General features: G+C 38.5%; 1 protein-coding gene across 4 annotated transcripts in view; it reads left to right on the forward strand.

Moving 5' to 3' along the window:
* LOC135801912 (neurotrimin-like) overlaps positions 1–27,336 on the forward strand; it is a 133,187-nt gene that overhangs the window by 54,139 nt on the left and 51,712 nt on the right. For 3 of the 4 annotated variants that reach the window (XM_065315439.1, XM_065315438.1, XM_065315436.1), the window contains one exon: positions 13,367–13,433. The gene's annotated coding sequence lies outside the window, so the exon portion shown is untranslated. Of the gene's footprint in view, positions 1–5,018; positions 5,142–13,366; positions 13,434–27,336 lie in introns of those variants that run through there. The other variant, XM_065315437.1, reaches the window with a different exon arrangement.

Genomic DNA, 27,336 nt, shown 5'->3' on the forward strand with positions numbered 1-27,336 from the left:
AAAAATTAATCTAAAGGATAATTAAGTATCTTGAAGAAATTATTTTGAAAAAAAGAAAAATTTGGTAAAAGAAGATTAAATTTGAGTTCTAAAGGCTTTAAAATAAGTTTTGTTATCGGTTTTCTTTCTTTTTGCAAAAATTTACTTTCAGAAAAAATTTTTAAAACTATGTTAATATGGAAACAGAATAGTTAATTATACAAAGCTGATTAGACGCAAAAATATGTACCAACTTTTTGCATTAAAAATGAAGAATATTATGCAATGTTTTACTTGTTTTTTAAACTTTTTCACTTTTTAAGGTTTTAACAAACTTTTCCTGATATTTTCTACCGGATTACAATAATAATAACAATATTTTTATAATTTATACAAAGTATATTAGTGCAATCATTGATTTTTACATAATACCACTCATTTTATTCTAGGATCTTAAATAAGTTCTTCTGGCATATTCAAAACTAAAAAGTTTTTCGCCGGCTTGAGTAATAAGGATGCAATTTGACGACATAAACAAGAATTTCTACTTTTCGTCCTGTGGAGTTTCTCTTGCATGCCTTTGCTTCTGATTTCATCTGCGTATTTCTTTTCATAGCGGTAGCAAAGTTTTTGCCAACTTAAGTGATCAAAATGAAGTTCGGCGAGTTGTAAAATAAAAATAATAGTATCTACTAAATTAAATATAGCGCAGATAAAATAATATACTTGGTAGGATTATAAATATGCAAATAATGCTTTTATTATTTGCAATTTTATAGTTTTTATGAAACATACTAAAATAATGAATACTAAACTCGAATAGCATTATTGTGATGAAGTCAGAAATGTTAGTTTTGTGGCTTTTACTGGCAATATGAAATATGATCGTCGTCTTAAAGCAAAAAGAAGTTTCCATCTTTGGGTTTCCGTTATATTTCTGGCCTGGCCTGGTTGCGGCCATGTAGCCCTCAAGTTGGAAACACAACCGCAGTCGGGTCTTGAGTTTTGTCCCGAAAACCTACAACTCGCGCCGAGATCCCGCCTAACCAAAATTCGTTTCGTAAGTCTGACAGCGTACACCGCTCCTTGGCTTGAGTAGGCGCCACCATCCGCTGCGCCAGCTTTTGCAACGTGGAAGTGCAGAAGTCGGAAGCACAAATATTGAAATTTAATTCGAACTTTCTTCGGTTTTCCCAACGAATTAGAGCGAACGCGGCAACGCGCATTATGTAATGCCATTTGGCAATTTTCGCAAAGTACAGAACCAGAAGCTACTACGAGCGTGAGTGCGATCCGCATATTATTTCATCCGCGATGCTTATGCTAAGAACAGAGAACAAGATGAAAGTAATGAGTCGCGTGCAAAGCAAGCGGCAAACAAGCGCGGAGTCTTTCACGAACAGCGTATGACTAAATAACTAAATGAAAGCAAAGATTTTATTATATAGACTTAAGTTGTTCTTAAGTGTAAAAGAGGATTTTTGTACGAAGCGGATGCAAATGTTATTCCCCCAAGAAAAGACAGAAATACGGCAACAGCAAAAGACTCCTCTGAAAATCTTAAGAATTTTAAGTCAAGTAAATTAATAAATATTTCAACAGAAAACATTTTACAACAAGTGGTTTATGGTAATAATGCTAATTGGAACAGTTTTATACATACATTTGATGTAATATCAATGTAATATCTTGTTTTTGTGATGTTTTCCTACCTGTTAGCAATTGCGTTACATTCTTGTCTTGTACATGCTCATGTTTCATGTGGCTTGTCAGATAGAAAGCGTTCCAACGGGGCGCAAGAAACAAATGCTTACCCTTACGTTGACGCACCCTAACGTTCGCTCACGACTGCTCAAGTCTCCGATCGCATTCCGCCTTTGCGCCGCTTCCTAACGTCTTGGTTTACGTCCGCACACTTTGAAACAAGAAATCAGCGCAACAGCTATCTTGATCTGTTCACATTTCCACGTGCGTCAGGTTTTTTTTGTGTGCATTTTTGCTTCTGAACATTCAAACATGTGTTTCGTTTGCTTTGTTTCGCTTTTTTGCGGACTCAGATATTTTTAAGTGGTATAATTTTGTTTAAAAGTTGAAAAGACATTTTTGATGACAATTTTTTTAAAATTTAATGAAGACAAGCAAAAATACACAATAATGTTTGATTTAGAAAATTAGATATATATTACAATGTAATATACATGATCTACTAAGGTATGCAACACATTACTCTCAATCCAGGATCTTCTATAGACTATCAGCCCACCGCCGACTCTCTACCTATCGATAGGTATTTGCAATGCGGTGGGCTTTACTGACCACAATGCAAATACGAGAGGTGCTTCCCTGGCCAAACACGCAGTGTTTCGGGTGCAGAACTCTCGAATTTCTCTTTTGTGTTTCAGCCTTTGTGCGTACACACATACACATTTACCTAACCTCACGCCCACAAATACCCACACATCCTAGGTAAGTGTTCTTTGCTTGCTTTGCTCCTCGTCTATTTGCGTGGTTTTCCGAGCTCGTAACACATGTTATTCTATCGGTGTAGTGGAGTAGTGATACCAAAGGTAGGGCGGAATAGGAGAAAACCGTTCTTGACCAATGCTTTGCTTTGCATCGAGCAAGTGCACATACACTAGACTACTAGACTAGAGGAATAGCAGCATGGCGGGTCAGGTAAAGCTGAGAGCTGAGTATATGTAACCTTCCTCTTAAGCGGGTTTGCGGTCGAGGGCAAGCGTCACCACAAGCCGAGTTGTCTAAGGCCAACCACTCGACTCACCACATTGCGTTCCTCAATGTATGTGGGGGAACTTGGCAACCCTCCAAGCAGGATAGTTTGTCACTTGTTATTGAATTAAATGTACACTGTAAATCATAATAAATTATCTGATATTTTAATATGCAAATAAATCACGCTGCGAAATTTGTTTCGGAATGTTGTGCACAGATTGAACTCGTTTGAAAGCAAAGTGAACTTCCGGTCAACGAAACCTAAGCCCTAAGCTGGCAGGCTGACAGTTTGTGGTTGAATAATTCCACATCCAAACGTTGTGTGTTTGTGTGAGTTGGCCGAAATTCATTCATTATAAAGCGTCCGCCCACGACAGGTGGTGATGTACGAGGAGCGTCTTTCTTGGTCCAAACGAACCTCAGTTGAACTTTACCTTAGCGATAACCTTAGGAAAACACGACCAGGCTCTGGGCGTCGAACAATCTTTTCACCAATTCCAGCCTTTGCTACTCCTTTCGCTCCCCAATTGTTTTGTGCGCTGGTGGTGAACGCACATCTGCATCGAGATTGAGATACTACCAAAAGGGAGCCTGAAATTGGGCCTGTTGCGGCTAGTAGCCGGCCATAATAGCCGAGATGGACCCTGGGTGAAGGGTGCGGGCTCACCTTGCATCCATCAACATATCTTGTGTGCTACGTGCAACGTGAGATGTGTGCCTGAAAGGATGAGAAGCTGCGGAGGCGCCGAAGCGGGGTGGCGCTGAACGCTGGAGGGTGATTTCGACGCTGGCTGGACTCATCCATCAAGTCGGCTACCGTATAATTCATGAATCCATTAAAATAATTCACGACGTTGGTTGCTCTACGTTAGCAACACGTGAATCCCCGAAATCTTATATTCTTTAAAACTAGGTTAAAAGACGGACATGGAAACACGTTTAAAATCTTAATGCTTGATTAAAAACGGATATTTATTGCACAATAATAATATTTTAACAATTTTAAAGTTTACCAATGCATTTTTATTTTAATTTTTAAAGAAAATCACACGGATTTCACATAAAACAAAAATATTTACTGATTGAAGATAAAATAGTAATAGTAAAAGGATTGTATTTTGTTTCGAACGTGTGAATCAACCAATCTAATCTAAATATGTGTATATTGAAAAGACGGCGCGGAAGCCATTTAAAAAAGTAGGTGATTTGTGCATTTGATGGACATGTAATTTATAAGCAATTTACATCTACAGCTACAATTTCACCGTTGTGCGGCATCGTACCGCCCGCTAACGTTTCCTCATTTTTCTCGTTCGTTGCGCCGGCGAGCGGCGTATTTTCATAACACTGGCACACGTATAAATTATGATTAAATGCAAACACGTTTAGTAACATTCGTTTAATGACGCGTTGCGACTCATCTGCACCACTGCGCGCTGTTTATAAAGTCAAAGTCGCGTTTCTACAAGTTGCGCATAGTTTTATTTCACTTCCTGAAAAAAGTAAAACTTATGTTATAAGAAAAGAGTGCTAACATGACGAAGCCATTTTTATTATTGCTACAGGTAGAATTCATTCACTTAGATGAATGAAAATGGTTGTACGGATGCATTTGGTGAATATTTTATTTTATTTGTTTTTCCTGTTAATTTTTATGTTAAGATATTTGCAGAAATTGAAAATTGGTAGCAATTTTCATTTTATGCTGAAAATATTATCTAAGAATATACATTTTGAACTGGTTGGCTTTGGAGGATAATAAAATGGATTCGTTCGTATGCCATCACCATCACCGAATCGAATTAAACGCGCGGCGGAATTATCATTTTATGTTAATGCTAATCTTAATGTACTTACTATGTAAACCACATTCGTGACATGCTGGAAACGCAAACGCAAGCAAAACATTAACGCAGCAATTTGCCCTGCATTGAAAGGCATCAGAATAAAGAAAAGCAACAAAGCGCGCACGAAAGGCACGAAGCGCGCAAACGAAAATATTTAATTTAATTGCGTGTTGTTTTAATGTTGGCCCAGAAATAATGAAGGTACGCGAAATTGGAATTGTTGGAATTTGAGAATAATATTGAAATGAATTTAGATGGAATTGAACGTAATGAATAAGATCCGAGACGAAGAAAGTTTTTATGTTTGCTTAATTAATTTCGTAAATGATTATATCAATGTTTGTTAAATATTTAATGTAGGCAACACATTATACTGCGTTTTTGGTGTGACTGCGCATGTCGGCTCGTACGTCGCAACCGGCGTCAGCGTGCGCTGCAGCGCGTGCTGAGCAGCATCATTCGCCACTTGTTCGTTTGCAGTTATCCGCGGTGGAATTGTTTTAGTATAACAAATGGCGCTGTGGCTTAGTGTTTGTGTAAATAGTAGTGTGCTCAGGGGCGGCTGGGCGGTGAGAACACAAGGTAATTGTTTGTAAGTTTATCGCAAATAAACTAACATATTTAATTATTCTGCAAACTCATTTCATTGTCTGTATTACGCATATTTCAGCACATGCCATGTTTCACATGTTTTGATAAACTGTACATTGAATATCACTAGATTTAGTGATATTTGGATCCAACCGTTACGCTATATCTGATTTTAAGCATCTTTTATTGAGTTTTCTATGTTTTAGGTTTAAAAACAGAAAAAGCGCAATGTGCCAAACAAAACCTTCTGCTTATCAAACGCAAACTGGTCTTCAAATGCTTTCACTATTTTCTACATTTCGCACTATACGAAGCGGCGCGTGGTTTTACTTTAAGATGCGTTTGCACAAAGATAAGACTCAGGCAAAAACACATAAAGGCTTTAAGCTTTGATGTCGCGCGGCATGTGCTCATCAGCGCAGACGCGCAACGAGAGCGAACGCTGTTTCCATGCGGAATTATCATTGCAATAGTCTTGCGATGTGTCTCTATCCTGAGAGGCGCCGCGCCCTCGTCTCTTTAAGGACGAAAGTCATCAGAGCGGAAAAACGGCGCCGCCGCCGAAAGTGGAAATACGTGTACGGCAATAATCTGGCGGCGACGAGAGCGAAATACGAAAATGCGAAAACAGTGAAATACATCACGTGCGCAGGCACCTAGGTGACTTATGTGCGGCAGAACTTAATCGATGCACAAACGCAACCTTTTTTACTCCAAAAGAACCCGGTTATAAATGTAAACCGTCATGTTTACGAACTCATCGTTAACTTTAGTAGTAGCTAGTATTCTAGGTTAGATCTGATACAGTTATATCTCCCGCCAGGCAATGAATCATAACCAAAGTTTATTTATAACCACATATATATTTCAAGGCACTTATAAACATTTTAAAGTCCTGCGTCTATATGAACATAAAATCTGTACCAGGCAAATTTCCCGTGGGATTGTCTTGCCTTGCGTGATTTCAGAAAGAGATACGGAGTACATGCACTCAAAGTAGTTTTAGTTTCGTCTGAGACTAGCAAAAAATAAAATGATATATTTTATACTTCTAACTTCAATCATTACTAGCAACAAAAGCAAACGTTAATCTTATTAACACAAACGCTATGTGACAAAAGGTTTTCTTCCTGTTTGCTTCCAAATTGCTCGTTGCTGAGAGCAACGAACGAACTAAAGAGAGAAAATGCAATACTGAGCAAAAAAATATGTACATTTTCCTGGTTGGCTTTTTTAGCAGGCGTAATTTAAGAGTTTGTCTCGTCTGCTTCGTGCACAGAAAGCCTGAGACACAAGGCTCACTTTTAGGGAAAAACGGAGGGTTCACGCCATCCACGTCACTCTGCCTACGTCGGTTTCATAACCATCTAGGCACGTATAATAAGTACAATTGTGTCTGCATCCTCTTTATCATACTTTTAAACTTAGAAAAAAATATACTGTGGTGATCAGAATATTCTCTATAAACAAGTTGAATATTTTCTCTTATTATTTAAATTATAAACTATGTTTATTCAATTTTTTTCTTCACCGATTTACTTTCAAACAAAAATTTCATCTAATAGCTACTTTCCAAAAAATTTGAAACTTTTTCTTTATTGTGTCTCTTCTCCCTCTTCACGAACATTTTTCCGGAGACAATTTCTGCACATCTTCAAAAATGCGAGTTTCCAAATAAAAGTTGCACTTTCCATCCGTGTCTTGGCAATTTCCCCTTGCGGAACCGGGCAAAATTGGAATAACCGTAAAAGTTTGCTCGTGAAATTATACATTCCGTAATAAAAGCGCAACTTGATAATGAAATATTATGCACGTAGGTTGGTGTATTGAGCAACTCTGTAAAGAAGTGGTTTGCAACCAGAAAGAAGCGAGCGAATTGTGCAATATAAAAACGCAATGAATGTTAAATGCTCGGAACATAAATTAGACAAAGAACCGAATAAAACAAGCTACCTCATCAAGGGTGCAAGTTTTATCATCTTTTTTGCGTGGAACTTCAATCCGAATGTTCGCAAAAGCGCATGTTGTGTGCGCGCATGGTAATGCAGTAAATTTACAGCCGAATATCGCGTTCTAATTAAAGTTGGATAATTTAAGGGAAGGCGGGAATAACTAGAAGTAGACGGGGAATGTTCTCACATAGTTTCACTGTTGAATACTCATTAATTCAAATCGAATATTAGCAGTTAGTAATTTTTTGTATTTTGTTGTTTTCAGTTGCAAAATAAAACCTTTGGATACAATATAGGTCTTTTCTGTTATCCGTTGCCTAATCTAGAGTTTATTTTGTTGTTTTGAGCAGTCTGTTCTTGCTCTTAGTACGAATGGCTTTAATTAATAAAGTGGGGCGCTCTTGCTAGTGGCGTTTTAAGGCTCAACAAGCATAGTTCTTTATTTCACATCTTGAATTTCGCCTCGCCGTCGTCTTAATGCCTCTGCCTGCTCAGTAATTTGGAGATTCCCAAAAACCTCGAAGCGTTTAATTAAATTTACTGGCCTTTTATTCGGACGCGTTGTCTCGTTATTTTTTCACTCTCTACTCGCTAGCGCTCGCTTTTTTCTCTCTTGCTTGTTCGCATGTGGAGTAGTCGCATGCGTTCGGCCCGTAACGATCTTAACGGTTTCCTTTGGTTTTTCTTTGCTTACTTGTGATTCTCGCAGGATTCACATATCCGTAGAGGAGGAAGCTGAAGCTGTGTGCTTCCTGATATTCCGGAGTAGATCTTTGCTCAGGAAGTTTGCCAGCGGGTTGGTGGGCGCGTGGGTGCGCATTTTGGCTTGCATTTTATTGTTATTCGTTTGAAAATTAGATTTTTCTCAGTTTTCCGTTTTCCAAGCTCCATTGTTATGTGAGGAAGCAATGCCTTGACGGTATAATTGAGCCACGAACGGAAGCGCTACTAGTACACACTACAGCCATGCGTGTGCTACGAAAAATTAACCTCCAAATTGCATACCACTTGTTTTAACCAAGTTTCATCAATAATTTTGTGCTAGTTAAATGAAAACAAGATTTTTGTGGTTATGTTTCTATTTAATACTCCTTTTTACACTTTTATTGTTTAATAATATTTTTTTGGTGTCTGAACACACTGTATATAAGCTCCGTTCTACGCTAGATGCTCAATTAACCGACTTCCTAGCCGCACTGCCACGTACTTTGTTCCTAAACGCACTATTATTGCATTGAGTTTCTCCACGCAGTTCCAGTTCGTATATTGTTTGCTTTTTGCGATGCAAGTAATTTTTATTTTATAAAAATCTCATAAAGAGGGCAAAAGGTCAAGACACCCCAGTCACGTGAAAGAAAATTGCCCGCAGACCTCGGCAGGAAAGAAAAAGAAAATTGCTGTGAGAAAATAGAGAATAATCATTGGCGGCGAGGGCGAACGCGACGTTTAAGAATACAAAAGAATAAGGACGGCGGCAGGCAGAAGCGCAAATTAAAATTTATTTTCTTTTGTGTCCGTCTTAGTCGCCGTCGTCACCGTCGTTCCTCATTGCTTTTAAAGTCGTCGGCCGTTAGGAGCATCTAGCTAATTCTGGCTTCACTTAATGTATAATGAAATAATTGCGATTAGCGATAATTTGCCCGCCATTTTATCCGCAGAAGAAAACAATTAATAACTAAAAGTTTGCACCGTAACGTTTCGTGTGGAAGAGAAAGTTAATCGCAAATATAATTTTTCTTTTGTGTGGACGAAAAATGTAGCCCTAATTTTGATTGCGTATTTTAAAAGAGATAAAAGAATTGGTTCGTTTGTTAACAATTACTCAAATGACCCAAAATGAGGTAGGGAGTTCAAAAGTGACAATAAAAGATCATTTAGAAGTTTCGGATTTTGCTTCGAATTGTTTTATAGCAAGAATAAAATTAACTTAGTATCATTTAGTTGTCCATAGATGGCGATACATGTCTCGTCTTGCAATAAATTTGTCGAAATTTTTAGTTTGCGGCATTGTAGGAATTTATTTCGTCGCAAATTCATGAAATTTACCAAAAATTCACGCCTGAATTCCAACGGTGCTGTGATGGGCTTAAATTTTATCCCACATTTGATAAAAAGTAATATGTGACATGAAATACTTTCCGAGGCTTAGCGGTCACATGCGACATGACGTAATCCATACAATAACTAATATTACAACCTTCTAAAATGTTTCTCTTTACGACTTGCTATTTTTGTTATCTCCGTCAGTTTCTCAGAGACGAGTCATAATTTCTCCTTATCACACATTGCGTTTTCACTGCTTCGGCGTATTTTTGTTTTACTAGTATGATACGATACTTAAACAATGTTTGTCCAGCTCTTGTGCTAGCATACGCGTGATAGGCTCGCGCAGTCTGCTCCTGTTTTTCGTTTTCCATGTGTAACGCTTTTTTGCCCAACCATGTTATTACGTCACGCCCGCGCGGCCAGCGTAATTTTCGCTGATATTTCTTATTGAGTCGCAAACGACGACGGCGACGACTTTTATTCGTGTTTTATTATGTCAATCAAAGCTCGCGAGGCCCGAAAATTGCTAATAAACAAATAAACAATCCGCCAAGAAGCCGGCGCCGTGCCGCTCTGCCAAGCATCCAGCGCGGAGAGCCGTGGAAATGTAGGACGAAATGTGCCTGGTCCGAATGTGTTTGTTGCGACGAGCATTGTGCGGAAAAATAACGTTAATAAAAGCGAAGTAATAAAAATATAATGATGGCGCTCATGCTTAGCTGCGAACTGAAAGTCGACTGTGGAAATATAGAACGAGAACGGGTCTAGGAAAATGGTGTGGTATTAAGAAATTGGTATAAAATTATATAGGAGTGTCGTAAAGTTATTATAAATTGAAAGATGGCAGAACAATAAACTCATAATAATCGTAACATAAGGGTGGAAAGTTCTAAAAACATATCTAGCCCTATAAAGATAAACATTCAAGGTTACATTAATTTTCACAAAGAAGAAAAATTTTTGATGTTAAAAAAACAGATTTTTGCCATTTCCAATCAAAATACAAGTTTGACCAAAAAATAGAATAAACAAAAACTGAAAAAATGAAATTATCTATAAAATGACTCAGTCAGATATTTTGTAAACCTTATAATTTTTTATTTACAGCAATTTTAAATATTCTTGTTTATTAGATGCTAGACGCTATCTAAAAGCGTATTTTTCTCTTTACCGTTATATTAATTTGAATGCACTTTTAATATTTGTATAATTTGAGAATATTTGTCTCTGACGCGTGTTTCCTGTTCTCAAAAATTCCACGCTAACGGCATTAAAATCCCTGTTAATTTAAGCTTTATCGGAATTAATTTGATAATACAAAATCCAAAATTTAATTCGACAGTTGCATCATCCAATTATTAATATTTGACACATTTTAGTTATTTATTAAATAGGAACTTTATGACATAACAGATTTTCGAACTATTTATGTTTTAATAAATGTAACCTACTTACAAACCATCGAGCATGTAACTGAAAAGTCCTTAAACCGATTTATCACATAAAGTTGTTATAAAATCAAACACGTATAAAGTTTACAAGAGTTTTAAAATATCATATAACATCGATTGTTATACACACCTCGTTTAGCGCCTCTCGTAACATCACGACGACATTATTTCGTTTACGCAGTACGTCTTTTTACATCGCAATATCTCTCCGTGAAATTGTCCCGTGCGCGCCGCGACAGAATACATTCCACACATGTATCCCGACGCGCAAACAAGCGCATTCCGGCAACTATTCCATTTTCATATTTTCCACTTGGAATCGACTAAAAGCGCTGTTTCGGTGTTTCCTTTTTGTTGCACCGCATTTCGTTTTGCTTAGTATCATAACGTTATAATATTCATGTCGCACAATGCATGAGACTCTTTTCTCTTATGATTTTATCTGTCTCGTGCTTTCGTACCCAGTAAGTCATTCAGTAGTAAACGCATGAAGTTGGTCATAAGGAAAGTCTCGGGAACGGGTGAAATTTACTATTCTAATATCGGGGGGAGAATGCACCGTTTGCTCGAACATCTTGCAATAAAAATGACATTTCAAGACAACATAATAATTCAACTGCCATTTCGTGCCGCGCCGCAGCGTTCCATATTCGCGTGCATATTTTTCCTATTCGCCTCGTGCAACTCTATAATTTTTTGTGTCTTGCATATATAACGCTAAAGAAATTGCCGACGGGCAAAAGAATTGTAGGAACTGTAGAGATGGATATTTGTTATTTGTGGTAAGAGCATTAAATTATTTTATATTAAATGCGAACATTGCATATTTGAATCATATATTTTCCTATTATTAATATTTCAATTTTTAATTTGAACACAACGTAATCACACTCATTACACACGCTGTGCGTTATTTACAGAATCAGTTATCCTTGCATCCGACATTTATTTCTCTTTGTGCGTTCTACCCGTGTTGAGCGGTTCCTCGTACGCCCTTGCGACCAATTTTGGCGTCCGTTTTCCCTTTTCACATTCACTTTCACATATGTATGCGTTTACACCTTTAGCTGAACAAGAACACACAATTTTAATGTCGTCATGCATACATAATGCTCGTGGCCCGTGCAATTTGTACGTGCTAATGTAAAATAATATAAAATTTAATCAACAAAACTCGAACTCGCCTGCTTCCGCTCCGTGCACGTCTAATGATTGTCTCGGTAATGTTGGAAAACATTTAACGTTTTTTGTACATCCGTATTCACACAGTCATTAATTATTACGTATCCCCGAGTGGTGTTTATTTGGAAATAAATTTCAACTGTAGCTGTAGGAAATAATTGACGCGTATTTTTGGTATTAAATGATTAGAATTTAATTGATTCGATGGAAATTCGTTGAATTAATCAATGGGGTTTTATTATAAATACGTTCTCTTCGGAGCTCACTCACTTTCGTATGCATCATGCTCCGTGTGTATATCTCGTACATGCAAATGCGACAAAGGCGTAATGCGAACCAACTCGCAGTCTGCCGCACGTCGTGGCCTAGGTCTAAAACGAAAGGTGCCACGATGTGCACGAAGTCAACGCGAAGCCTTGCCTCGCGTCTCTGCATTTGTGTGCCACCCAAAGCCGAAGCAGCGCTTCTGCCAAGATTACGTAATATGTAACTGGATTACGATGCCTGACGTGCACCGCTGCCGCCGCTGCCATCGTTGCCGCCACAGCCGCCGTCGACGACCTCTATTCATACGTATATTTCTTGCGTAACGCTGTGTAACGCGATGCCAACCTACGGCTCATCCGTGGCATCTGATGCTGTGCCGTCTCCAAGCATCGACCTATACCGCAGCTTCCTTGGAAAGCGCTTTTTTTGCTTTTGCCGGAAATCGGTGTTTGGTGTTTGGCAAAACGTTATCAGCAATATTGACGTGGCAAAAACGTGTGTTGAAAATCTAAAAATCGCTGGTTTTCGTGTTTAACTCAGTAAAATTTAGTTATTTAAGTTTTGTCTTAAGAAGAAAATTTTTAAATTACTTTTTTATTTGATAAAAGTTTAGCTGACATTGTTTTAGTTGTATTTTTATACATGTAGACGCCATCTATCTTTACGTCAGTGAACGTGCGTTGACTTAATACAGCTTCCTGTAATTTTTTTGGTGTTGAAACCCTCGGATCGTATCTACTCATAACGAATAAAATATATACGACGAAAATATATGTTACTGCGCATAATTTGAATATGACGCCATTCGGTAAACTTTAGTTAACATTTTCTACATTTCTGTCGCACCATTCTTCAGACGGAAGTGTAATAATACTAAAAGGCGCATAAATAGATACTTACACTCGACGTTTTCGTTATGTTTTCGTGAGGCTGCAGAAACCGCAATGGCAGAGCGGGACAAGCCTGATGGCGTTTATGAATTGCCACGTCGTTCATAATAGATTAGCACCGGCCAGGCGTGCGCAAACGTGATGAATAAAAAACAAGGTAATATCTTAAAGAGTTATTATTCGGCGTTAATTTTTCATCCGTTTCTGACACTTAATATACCCACGGCGTGCAGATGAGGCTCAACCGGCCGCGGCACCATCTTTAAAAAGCTGGCAGAAATCCAATAATAAATGTTCTCAAAAAAACTCTTCATTTTGAGCCTCGAGGAAAACACTTTGAATTTTTCTTAAAGATCGTTTTGTTTCGCAAATGTCTACGTGAGATGGCGCGCTTTGTAATCAAACACTAATGTTGTATTTTGTTTCAGATGATTGCCGCTCAGGATTATTTGGATATGTGATCTTCTAAACGTTATTAAATCAACGAAAATAAAGGTAAATTTTTTACAAATATTTATTCAACACTCGCCGAAAATTATCAACATGCCTCTCTCATGATTAATGAAATTACATTTTCGCTGTGTGTGTGTGTGTTTGCTTTTGCATTTTCGAAAGTAATAAAAACAAATTTAATTTATCCCTAATTTAATGCGTTTCGCAAATAAATAAACGCCTAGCGCGTCGTCTCGGCGCGCCCAAGTTAACGAGGATTTTGTTCCGATTACGTGCGTTCGTTGTTATGCAGACACGCATAAATATACATAAATACGCTGTGTCGCAACTGGGAATTTCTTTGCGCCATCCTTTTTCCTCGGTTCAGCGCGTCGCGTCCAATACGTCGATGGCTAATGCTCACATTGCGAGGGATGCAAAGTAATACGGTAATACCATATTCGGGGCGCCAGGCGTAAATTTTGCAAATTTCGATCGACTAGACTGCCACACTCGCTCTGCCGAGGATTTACTACCTCCGGATTAATGTGCGGGTGGAATTGTGCCTCATTGTGTGCTAAAGCCCTTGGAAGATTTGCAAACCGCTCAAAATATTTTTTAACGCATTTTACTTAAGTATTATTAAATTATATTATTTATTGATCTAAAACTGAAGTACTGCATAATTTGTGAGTATAAAAACGTGGCTATTGTTCTATAATTTAGCTTAAGTATTATTTATTTAAATATAGTCGAAATTGGCAGAGTTAACATATAAACATTTTCGCGTTACGTAAGTTTCCCATGCGATCGCGCTAAGTAATAAAATAAAGCTTACGGGGAATGTAAAAGGTAAGAAAGTAAGAAGGCTCACTCTCTTCACGGGTGCGTGCTTACAAGCTCTGGATAGGAACATAATAAACGAGCGTATCGCGGGATTAATTTTCCTGATTTTCATGATTTGCTTCTTTCGTGTTTGTTTCTGTTTGCGTGCCAGCTTTGCCGGTTGCTATGCTTTTGCTTAGCTCGCCATGAAAGTTTCTCATTTATTTGCGTTGCCGAGCGTATTGTCGACATTATGTCGCGCATTTGTTTCAGCGTAAACTTCTTGGTTCACATGTGGGCTTCGGTGAAGTATTATCGCCGGCGATACGTTTTTATACCGATGTAATTAAACAAAAACATATTATGAACTAGTTAATACGTCAGTTTTGAAAGAAACTTCCATGTTTGCAAATCAACGCAATTCGGAATGGAATAATTACAAAAGGAATCAAAAGTAAAATTAACCTGTAATTGCGTTGTAATTCCACACAGGAATTTGGAATAATTGATGGATACGCTTGAGTAATTTGCATTTTTAAATTCTTTTTTCATTGCGTCTGAACAGCGGATCGAATGGAAAAAGTTTGAACCACTTGAATCGAATCGTGGGCAGGTTAGTGGCGGGTTACGCTGAGGTATAAATAATGAACAGGCATATAAAGCGTAGAAATCGAAGGAAAACAAAAGGTCAACGGCTTTTTTACGCTCTAACGCAACGTGCTCCTGCACGAAATCGCCAGCTCTCTACGTTTATATTGCACTTCTAGTAAACCAAAGTTGTTTGATTTTCTGGGTTAATTGCGAATATATTGGCTGTAGTTTGAATTTTTAATCCTGTTTTATTTTTCTCCATCGAATCGGTGAACTTTTTGAACTTTTCGTTTGCTAGCTGCATTGCAGTTTTCTTGTTTACCTTGAACCTTTGCAAATAATAGCCGCCATTATTTGCGAAATTCTTTGTTTTATGCGTTGCCGATGTGAGCGTCTTTTGTAATATTATCTGCGTTGAGTTGACTGACTGTAGATGTGTAGATTGTGCCGTGAGATGAGAGCGGAATGCAAAAACGAGACACGAAAAGAATAAAAGCCAACGTACAATGGTCGTAAATTTATTCCTTATTTCCTGATATTCGTATATATTCGACGTGCATGCCGACGCCCCATGCTCATCGTTTCGCCTCCTGCGATTTCATCTCTTCAGAATCGTCGCATCGCATCGCCGGCGCGCCTTTCGCTGTCGCTTGCCTTTGATTTCCATTTCCATTTTCGACGCTCCGACAATACGCGCTACTTTATGTATCAATTCCCGCTCGCCTTTATCAATTCGACGCGATACTTTTTATCGCCTGTTTTGCCCAGGCGCCCGCGTTCCGCTGCTGGCCTTCGTCAATTTTTCGCCATCGGCACGCGCAAAAAATACGATATCGTTGCATCGATCTTTCGCTTTTTTGCGCCGGGGAAAATTTTCCACTCACTCATCGACGGCACCGGAAATCGAGCTACAAAAAAGCCAGCAAGCCATAGAAAGCCAAGAAAAAGTTGAGAATTTGAGAGTATCGGTGAAGTAGAGAATCACGAGCGACATAAATAAAAACGGGAAGAGGAATAAGCTAAAATATTGCTGACAAAAGAAACGTAGTGAGGTAGGCCCGGTGTCTAGTGTTTTTGGTGCAAAGGCACAAATTTCAGCGAGCGTGAAACAAAAGAACGAACGGAAACGAGAGACGTCCGGATAGAAGCCAGAGGTGTTATATGGTCGATGGGGATTCACTGGAATTTTCTTTTTTATTTCGACCGGAAAGCAAACCTAACGAACAAATAATGATTATCTACCATTTGTTTTACTCAAAAGTAAACGCGATTGCAATTGGTTTTTCAACCTGACGGCAGCTTTCTCAAACATTGCATAAAATGTTGGAAATATTTTTTTCCCGCTGCGGTATTTGTTCATTTTCTAACTGATGCACTAATGGTGCTACATTCGTCATATAGATTTTCGAGCGATAACGAAATGGATGAAGAAATAGGAGCAAACTCCGGCTCAAACGCGCGTGGTGAGTTTGTAAACGTGAGCACAAGTGAAAAGATGAAAGAACACCGTTGCTGCTAGTGGTCGCAGAACGACGCGCGAATACTTTTCAAACGTTTCGGTAACACTCGACGCGCGCTTTAAAAATGTTCCACGACGCCTCGCCTTTTGTGCCGTCGCGAAGAGAAGGACGTCATTTGCGTTGGCACACCGCACGGAACTCCCAATATAATTTTATATTCGCACAAGTTTGTGCACTGTGCGCGCCACTATGTGCACGCTTTTTGCCAATTGCCACGCGATGTGGAATAACTGTTAAACTGTAAAATGCACAACAACGCGAGCGCGCCACAAACGAGCAAGGAGGAAAAAAGCATTAAAACAGAACAAATTCCACGCAAGCAACAAAAATAAACAAAAGTTTACAACCTGAAATAGCGCAAAATTTAATTCAGATGCAAATATTGTTTGTTATACGATGAATTATAATATTTATTTAGTTTGTTTTTGTTACTATTGCATTCGCATTTTGAAAACTTTGCATTATTAGTAAGTTTGCCGTGCATTTGTTTTTACTTTCATGTAGTTTTGCGTTCGTTGCATTAGCGCATTGTGCAGTGCACACGCGGGCGATAATCTCGTTTAGGTGCGGCCAACGGTGCGTTCCCACAGTGGGGGCGGCGGCATGGCGGGCTTCCGGTTCATTTAATAAGTAAGTGGCGACTTTTATCTTTGTCATTAACACGTAAACACGCCGACTAGTTGCCGCCGTTAGCGCGGTGGCGTGTTTGACTGGGAGACGCGCAACTTTCAGACCGTGCAGTGTGCAGAATAGCGAAATACACAAAGTGCTTGAAAACTGGTATTTCACAGAGAAGGAAGGCGCGAAGAGCGAATTGTAATTAGAGCGTTACAAGGAAATTTGTTGAAATTAGACGAATTAAATTGCGCTGTTTTTATATATTTTTCGATTGGAACTTTCAGTTGTAAAAAAAATCAACTTTAATTTAACTGTGAACAGAAACTAATTCAAACAAATCAGTCCAATTTTCAATTAGTTGATTCCAACTGTCCAACTCCAAATTGTGTTTTATTTGTACTGTTGGATCTTACGATTCGTTTTCTTATTGTTTGTGCGGAAATGAACGCGAGGCATCAATTGGCTACACAGAAATTGCAAAAAATAAAGGTTCCAAATTCACTTCCTTAGAAAAATAACAATAATATTAAATCAGCTCTAAAAATAACAACAAAATAAAAACTAAATAAAATAGTTCAATGCGTTAAACCTAGATGGCGCTAGGTGTACTAATCAAAGTAAAATGCTGACGATTTACAATTGTTTACTTCTTTTTATTTTGTCAGATAGTGATTGAAATTAAATTCGAAGCAAACAGAGCAAAAATAATGAGAAATAGATTAACCTGAAGCAAATGGAAGACGATTCAGACAACGAGTTGTTTAATCAAAAATCAAGAACGTAATTGAATCATCGCATCAAGTCACAACGAACGAGCACGAGCAACATAACGAAAACAATGAAAAAAATATCACATAAGAAACAATACACGCGAACAAAATGTCACAAAGCACGAAAAAGTAAAACACAGCAAAAAGACCACATTCGCTTAGGGATGGTAACACGAGAAGAAAATAATGGAAGGGTGAGAGTCGAAAGGATACGAATTTGTTCAAGCATTGGACACGCTCTTTCCATTGTAGTGCTCGCGCTGCACTTTTCCATTTTTTATTGTAGTTGGCTTGTATTTTCAGTCGTAGAATTCATACATTTTAATTGATTCACGTTCTTCGTGTCTGTGCTTGGTTCATGGACTTTTCAGCGTTTCTTTTTGCTTCAGCTTCTTATAAAGTGACGGCACTTTCATTCGAGGCGAGCTTTTATTATTTAAACTTACCTAAAGAGAAAGAAAGTCAAATAAAATGAAACAAGAGGCGAAACCTTTTTAGTCCGGACAGTAATTTAAAGTTTTATTCAAGTATCGTGTAAATAACCGGCAACATTAGTAATTTAGTCGTATTGAAATAGGTCAGTCATATCACACTTTGAATTAAACATCAAATTATTCTCAAAATGCTAAAAAATAAAAATAAACATTTTTGATATGTGTAATTGAAAAGAACTTTGTGACTTGATATACAAAACAAATTAAAATTGCCCGCTTAAAAAGCATTGTGAATATAGATTACCGCGCGGCGTTGTGTGAGATTATTTGCAGGTCGGCCGGAATACGTGTCGCAATTACTAGAAAAATCTTTCGCTTCGAAGGCGCACCGCGCACACAAAGTAAGATAAATTGTTTGAGGGCACGTTGCCGGTGAAAATAATCCCGCTGAACAGAAAGAGCGGTAGGCACGGAGTGGAGGCGGCCAACGACGAATATGATCCGATCCGCATGTGGGATTAACGTACCGCCACTAGCTGCCGCTCGAATGGGAGTGCCATGCATATTTATAAGACGTACGCGCGAGCACACCGAGAGATAGATGGCGCACAGGTCGACCTGTCGAGTCGTGGGTTTTGACGTAATTAACGCTGCATCCGAACCGAACCGAACGCGCATCTCGCATGCGAATTTAAACCTTTGATAAAGTACCCAGGGCGCGCTAAGTATCACGTTTGCATTGATATAATATAAACAAATATATACATCGAGCAAACGCAGCCAATATGCTACGATATTACCCCACTCAGACGCTGTAGTGAGGAATAAATTGTTTTCGTATTACGGTCCTGGTTGGCTACTTTGGTGTTGGGTTACGTCTTCATCATGGGTTATCATCTGAGACGGTGTGGCGGCTTCGAGGGGGTTTACGCTGCGGTTGTTTGTGTGGCGGTGGTGTGACGGAGGTGACGGCAGAGATAGCCGTACGTGATGTTGCCGAGTGCATTGCAGGGGCAATGCTGCATTTTGCATACGCTCCGAAGGTTTGAACCATGAACGTGAAGCGCACGTAAATTGCGCGCGCGGCCTTTTCTAGGAGAGTGCGGTGCGCCGCTATTGCCGTCGCCAGTGAGGCAAAGTCCTTTTCTAATTGTCGTCCGCATGCATGCGCGCCGCTGCGGGCGCTGCCCTGAACCAGGGGATTATCCTTCGAATGAACGAACTCTGGCTCGTAAAATAAACATGCATGCGATGCGGATAAATTAAGCGCGGATTTTGCATGTAAATTATATTCATGACGAGATGGAATATCGCCCATCACGACTAAATTTTCGTCTCAATATCAATCTAGGTCACGAATTAAAAAGCATTAAAGCAATAAAAAGGATTTAAGAAAATTTATTTTTTTTTAAACCGCAATGATAGCAAAAAACATTGAAATTTTTAATAAAATGAATATTTATCAACATTAATTTAATGAAGCTGCTTGCTGTATACGCGAAAAAATACGAAATTTGCCGCTACTAAATTAATAAAAATATGCTGCGACACAGCCGGAATGAGGACGTGTCCGTATGTCATAGCGTCCTTCAAAAAATGTAAATTATCATACATTGCTTTTTAATAACACAATCACGGTGTATCGCGCGCTCCCTTTACGAGCACGAAATGGGAATCGCTGTAAATGAAAAAAATGTAAAACAGGCTGACACAATGCGAAGCAAATACAAAGTGTGCGTCACTCATGTTTGGCCGCGTACCGGACGCTTTTTTTATTTCCGTGCCCGCTGTCGCATCATTACGCCCACGCACATTGAATGCGTGCGTTGTCGCGGCGGTGTCTGTCGGCAAATGTAAAAAAAAGGACATGCTGAATTTGTGTATGTTGAAATTAAAATTGACGCATGTGTTACGATGCTAAAAAACGACACCAAAGACACATATATTAAAAAATATAATCAAATGCAGCGCCGTTGCCGCTGGGCACATTGTATATATCATATCGTAATTTGCAGATTAAAAAAACAAAATACGAAACAAAGTAATTTGGTTAATTTTGCGTGCACGTCATCAAATGAACGATGGGGAACGTAGGGTTGTCGCGTTGTTATATCCTCTGGGCGGTATAGTGTGTGTTGAGCTGGTTGCAGTGAAGGCGCCGGGAGCATACTCGCTTAATTTAATAATAATGAAGCAATTGGAGTGCAAACTGTTAATTAGTTTGGTAAATTGATAGCTCCGCAGAGCATACGCTGGGTCCGGACGCATTCACTGCATGCAAATGTCTTCCAGTCTGCGCGTGTACATTTTTTTTCCAAAGCATATTTTAAATTAGAAAAAAAACACGTTTATTGATTTAGAATTAAGCGAAACCTTTTTGGATTCAGCTGTTTTGTATACTTAGGTGCGAAAAACTCATGATCCACGCAAGGGGGGATAATCAATGTGGAAAACGCAATTATTTATGTATGAAATTCATGAGTTTTAAACAAGTTCTGTTAATCAGCCTCAACAGCCAGTTGGTGAGTGGTGTGGCGGCTCGTACGATTAATCAACCTTCTTGCCGTCGATGCGAGGAGCGAGGAGTTACGTTTTCACATTGATTTTGCTCGCTAATTAATAATACATTCGTACGGGGTAGCTTAGACTATCCATCACATGGATACACCGATGGGGAAGTGATTGCTGATTTTATATATATTTCCATCAAAATTAACAAAAATTTCGCATTTTTATGGAAAAAAAAATTAAAATTTTTACGTTTTTATAATAACTGAACCGCTAGAATATAATTTGATTAACATCGGAAAACAAATAATTTTTCGTGCAGCATTTAGCAATTGTAAATCGTTGCGGTAGCGGCAGGAAACAAACAGCTGAACAAAGTAACTTTTTCGTACTGCCTTCGTTTATTTTTCGGTTGGCGAACGATCGCACATAAATTTAAAACGGTGGCAGGGTCGCAAAGTCCGAGCCGAAATGTAAAATTGGTTTTTAATCCTGCTGCGCGTTTCTCACACACCCAAGCGGTCTAGCTGTATATAGGAGCCACTTCCTACGAACTTGCCATTTGGAAACACCGAATGAGGCAATAAAACTGAATCAACTCATTAAATTAAAAAAGGATTTCTTTTTTTACAAGTAAATAAAAATCCTTAAAAAATTTTGATTATATTGACCCAGTTAATTCACTTATATAAATCGTATTAGTAGGTATAATATATAATGAAGTCAAGGTTTTCGTACTTTGGAGGTTTTTAGACGGTCTAGTAACCACAAAACGCCACGGAAAGAAAATGGCCGTTCGTACGTCGTTCCGGTCGTTCCACGCAACGCAAAAAACGCGAATAAGTACTTAAACGATGCCCGAATTTAAACGATTTTCGTGTACTAGTACATGGAGTCCGCTGCGGATGTCGTCTCAATGCGTCCTGCGGTTCAGCGTTGTACTGTGGATTTAGTCATTTAATCGCTTTTCTCGTAGAACCTTCTTTTCGATATCAGCATGCTCTTTATCGGTTGCTTGTCTTTGCTTCCGTTTCATGCGGCGCTTGTCCGATGTTAATTTCCTATTAAAGTCAATTTCACAGTTTCAAATATCTAAATAAACTCAATTTAATTCACATCGTTACATTCAGATGGCGCTAGGAGTATAAGCAAACAGTCTAAAATTATTCCGCGCAAATCAAATCAAGTAAAACTAAACCAGATCGAAATTGAACATGGCAGATCGGAAGCACGAAAAAATATAACAGACAAAAACGTACAAGTAGTAAATAACGGGACAGGACGAATGAACGAGTTAACGAATGTTGGGAGTGTGCTGGAGGAGTTGGGGGCGGCGGGGAGCATTTGTGGGAACACCGCGTTGCACTGTTTGTATTTCCGTCGGCGCGTTGGCGGCGCTAATGCAATAAATCGGAATTACACACATTTACTAACGCGCGCATTACATGCAGTGTGCGACAGGACGACACAAAAGGCGATCGCACCGCACAGATTCGGCAGGATTCGGTGGCTTTGATTTATGCAATTGAATTTTCGGAAAATGTTCCGGCTTTTCTCTGTCGAATACATGTTTGCTGCGTATTACGATTAAAGCCAAAGCTAATGTTAATTTTTAAAAAACAAAGTTTCCAGTCGAGGACTAAATAGCTTTATGTTTTGTGTACCAATTTAAATTAAATTTGGTATCAATATCTTAAAATATTATCTTAAAGTGTAAAATTAAACAAAAATCCTTATTGATTACTGAAAATAAAGTAATACAATACTATTCAAGTGGATTTAAACAAACGCACATTGGAAAACGCTTTTTACATATTTGTCTTTCGCATTGACGTTCTGAAAAGCTGTCCTTATCTACTGCGCTCCTCGAAAACTTTACGCATTTGCATTTTAATTTTAATCTTAATCCAGTTTTGTTCCGGTTGGCTCGCCGACTCGTCTTCCAACAAAACTGCTTTCTTTCGCTGCTTGTTTGTTCTTTTCTTCATGCTTTTTCAACGACTCAAAACGGGCGCATCCCGGGCTGTAGCAACTGTTAGGTCTGAGGGAAATGTGGCAATATAGTAGTCTGGTAGGAACATGGCCGGCGATCGACTGATTGGCTTGCTTTCAAAACGAATATAAAAGTTTTCGTCGGCGTTGTCGATGCGCGCAGCGAGGAACTTTGCTGCAAAATGTATTCATTATTATTCTCGGTAGGGCGTTACGCAGCCATCGTGTGCTTGAACGCATGCTTGTTCTACATTTTTTCGCTTTTTCTCAATTTGATTAAAATGTTTGAATTGAGCGCTGCATCAATGCAAATTGAATACTTATTTGGACGAGTTTTAGTTTGCAAGTCACGATTTAATTATTGGTTTACTTCTGGGAGAATTGAAAAAGTAAATATTTTCAACAACGTATAACAATTACAATCATTTAAAAAATTTTAATCATCCTGTATAGTATAGTAATCGAAATAAATTAATCCAAAAAGGACGCTGTTGTACGAGTACAGAACAATCATAGACAATCCTTCATCTGATTGCGTTCAAGAATTTGCCGCAACGGGACCTGCTCCCGGATAATCCCGACCCCGAAAGCCGTCCATTTCATTACAATTTTCTCTGTTTTGTCCTGCTGCATGCGTCGGGATACGTGCATGTTAAATCCCTGCATGCAGAATGTAATTTCTTGCATACCCCAACTTGTTATACAACTCAAATATATTATTGAAGACATTTCACGTGGGAATTTAATGATCAAAACTTTAATCAACTGATTGTTCAGATTATAAATCAATAATTAATTAACGTAGTGGGAGAGATGTTTAGGTAGATGACAGGTGATGAGTCTCTGTTGTAAATTTAGATTTTAACATCAATATCAGCTGTGCTATAATAAGACACGTTTATTCCTATCATCCGCAAGGGGCGGTTTTTTTTAGCATGAGGGGAGAAGAAAAAATGGCAAGATATAAGTTGCAGTGTCATCTAATAAAATGGTATCTCTTGCGAGTCCTGCCCAAACCCGGTAGGATCGTAAAAACGTGTATCAGGTGCACCTATCAACCCTCTTGACGCATATGTCTTACAATACACATATCAAAGCAAGATAAAAAATCTCTTATACTAGAATATTGCTGGAAGAAAAGGACAGGGTTTACCTAAAAATTATGTACAAGAAAGATTTGAAACGGGGAGACAAAGAATGTTGGCCATAACTGCAAAATCTGGGATAACTACTGATGGGGAAGTGATTCAAAGTGATACGTAAACGAAAAGGGCGTATAATGCTGATTTACTATGACTAGGGGAATCTTGATGCAAGAGCAAGTTTGGGAAAAAGAGATAAAGTGGGTTTTGTTAATATTTGCAAATTAATATGGTCGAACAATAAGACCGTAACACATTGGTAGTCGATTGTCAGCCGAGTGTAATAGCAATTTAGCGTCTAATGACAGCGATTTGATCAGACCGCGAAGTACATATTTGCAACCGACTCATCATTGTCCCATTGGTGTTCACGCTTGCGCACATCCTCGCATATGTAGTGCAAATGCCTTTCAGTGGACTTGGGTCCCTGCGTCTCTGCTTAGGATGCCGTCATTGTCGTTTTACAGCTTCAAAATAGCATTAGCTCGCGCTAGACGGCGGTCGTATTAAAGCAATTTCGTCCTTGGAACAATAGGGCACCGCTCGCCGCCGCCGTTTCGATTATGCGTCTCCCGCTCCGGCCGCCTGGACTTGCGCGAATTCGCACGCGCCCTTTGTCCTCGACGCGCTGCTGCAGCCGTCACAATGCTGCGCCTCCGTCGGACGCCTGGCTGCAGGCAGCAGCCCCATCGCCGCCGCCCGCTACCGCCGATACTAATGACATTTCATTATCGCAATCGCTCGCCTGTTAAACGCATTAAATTAATTTGCATTTAATTGGATTTTGTTGCGCTAAAAATTCGCGCAAATTTGCTTTCGTGTTTTTTGACGCCGTGCTAAGCTGCGAAATTGCATAAATTATACATAAATCAACAAAAAATAAAGGCTTAAATTAATTATGCTATAATACTCTTTATATATCTTTATTAAATTCAGGAATGTCTCATGATGGATAAGGATATTACCAAAATTTATGTTTTATTTTGCTGAAAGTTTTACTGTAATACCTAAACAAAAGTACTTTTTGCTTAGCGGTTCAGTTTTATTATAAAAAAGGGCCATGTCAAAGAGACTAATTACCCAGAACAATTTTTACGTTTTGAAACTTTTACAAACTGCAAATTACGACAAAAATGTCTATAAAAAACACCGCCCCCAGTTGGTGGTAATCGTATACATTTTGTGACCTGGCGATAAATGTTCAGTTGTCTCCACGCCGCATACCACCCGCATTTTACTCCAATTGCACAAAGCATTCAACCGCCAAAAGTTTTTATAGTTTTTTATGGTTTAAATATCGACCTCAAGCAACACGCTAATCTGCTACAATTGTAGCTTCAATTCTATAAAAAGAAAAAAAAACATAAGTAAATTGTACCCTATCCTAACTAATTTTATAAATGTTTGTTTGTGATGCTTTCAAACAAAAACCACTCAACTAATTTTGACCAATTTTGGTATAGAGACATTTATTATCAAGGAAAAGTACATAGGATACTTTTTATAGCCAAATTTTTACTATAAAGATGTAAAATAAGGGTTGAAAGTTAATATTCAATATAGTTATAGTTAAATTATTCATATCTAGATGGCGTAACACTATAGTTCAATAGTAGTGTATATTTATTCTATTTTCAGAAGAGAAACAAATTAAATTCAGTTAATAATTAACAACCTTCTTTAACAAGACGTAGCGCGGTTTTTCCGAACACCTTCATTAAACTAGCAAATAATTAATTTTCTAACGTTGATAAATAATGAACTCTTGCTTTTGTGTTCCGGGCACAAACAACTACATCGCACCTCGCCAGCCAATGGGCATCCGCGCGTACATAGTTTATAAGTATGTGTGCGTTTGTGTCACGATAATGGCATTCATAATTCACCTGTTGAGACAACAATGCGTCTTTGCGCCACGTACCATGATGATACGAATGTGTGCCGACGGGGTGAGTGTTAGCATTTCTGTCAAAGCCCTGGGTGAACTGAAGTAGCGCCCGGATAACAACGAGGAAGATGATAATAATAAACAAATGTTTGTGAAACTGGCGACAGGGAAATGTGCCAGCACTAGCGAAGCTACTCGAGCAAATGGAAGTGCTAATTAACTAATAAATGCTTCATTAATTTTCCTACGTGTGGAATCCGGCACTTCTATTCGTTTTCATTAAAATTTACATTTAAATAATATTTGCGCGCAGCACATTTTCATAATTCTTTTTTTTTTTTTGTTTTAATTAGTGGAAGATTACGAGTTGTCCTATCAGCATGCGCGCATGATGAGCGCGCTTATTTATATTTTTTGTTATCCTGTTTTTCGGTCCGGTCATTTTTAGGCTACATACGTTAAAATTACGAAAGTCGGGGAGACGTGGCATATGTAGAGGAAAATCGTTACGTACGACTGACTCCGGTGGGTTCATTCTATTTTGGTCCGGCGATGCAGGCACATAATTTCTGCACGAGTGTGTGTTTTTGTGTTATGCGCGACCGGAACATCCGGTTTTCGACGGAAAATGAAGCAAAATGTTAGTGGGATTTCTCTGCCTATTCGCTTACTCTATCTCGCAGCGGCGCTGCTGGCTTCTACTTCTCTACGTTCCGATAGCTAACTTTTGCGTGATATCGTTCGGGAAGAGTGTGTGCGTCGTAAAAGGTAACTTGAGGCCAAAACAATTCGTTTGGAAAATTTCATCTGCATATGTTAGCAAAGAGTTCTGGTTTAGGATTTCGAGAATACTACAAACTACATTAGTCACTCGATCTAACTCGATCAAATCTACTTTTGCGTATTACGTATACTTTATTTTCTTTTACATTTCGGTTTATTTACAAGTTTAAATTGTTATATAACAGTTGTGCAAATAATATAGGTACATAAATCATACGATGCCATTCGCTAATACATTAAGATGTCAACGATTATTTATTAATCAATGTATTTCCCGTCGCTACACATGTTCGATTACAGAGTATCGAGTATCGAATTGAACGTAACATTCCAATTTCCGTTTATCTCTAAACCAAACTAACGCAATGCGACTTTTCGTTCGATATAATTTTGCATATTACCAAAATAATTTCCAGGTGTCATCAATAATAAGAATATAATTATGTTCACCTAACAAAATAACTTTGAAAAACCACATTGAAGTTGGCGAAAATGTAATTTGGTTCGGTTTGGAAACTCAGTTACGATTGGAAAATCACAATTTTAGTTTTGCTGACAAGTAATCATTTCGCGGATGGCGATGTAAAGCGCAAAACGACTGAAAATATATTAACACGTGTCACGTTTCATACTCGGCCTGACAAACAACGCACATGAACATAAACACGCCGACACACTAATGTACAAATATGTGTACTGTAAGCGATAAATAAATAGAAAACGCATATGAATTGTTTTCATAAATTTGCGAAATGCGAAATGAAGTTTCATAAATTAGCGCAACGTTTGCTTTTCATCAGTGAGGCGCAAACGAATTTATAAATGTCGATTGTATCATTTTTGCATTAATCAAACTTAAAAATTGCTGTTTTATGAGATATGTCATAAAAATCGC

The sequence above is a fragment of the Atheta coriaria genome, unplaced genomic scaffold, assembly GCF_025399875.1.
Source record: "Atheta coriaria isolate IRGN ID8LTWV9N9 unplaced genomic scaffold, Caltech_Dcor_3.1 hic_scaffold_13_pilon, whole genome shotgun sequence".
In the NCBI taxonomy this organism is placed as follows: domain Eukaryota; kingdom Metazoa; phylum Arthropoda; class Insecta; order Coleoptera; family Staphylinidae; genus Dalotia; species Dalotia coriaria.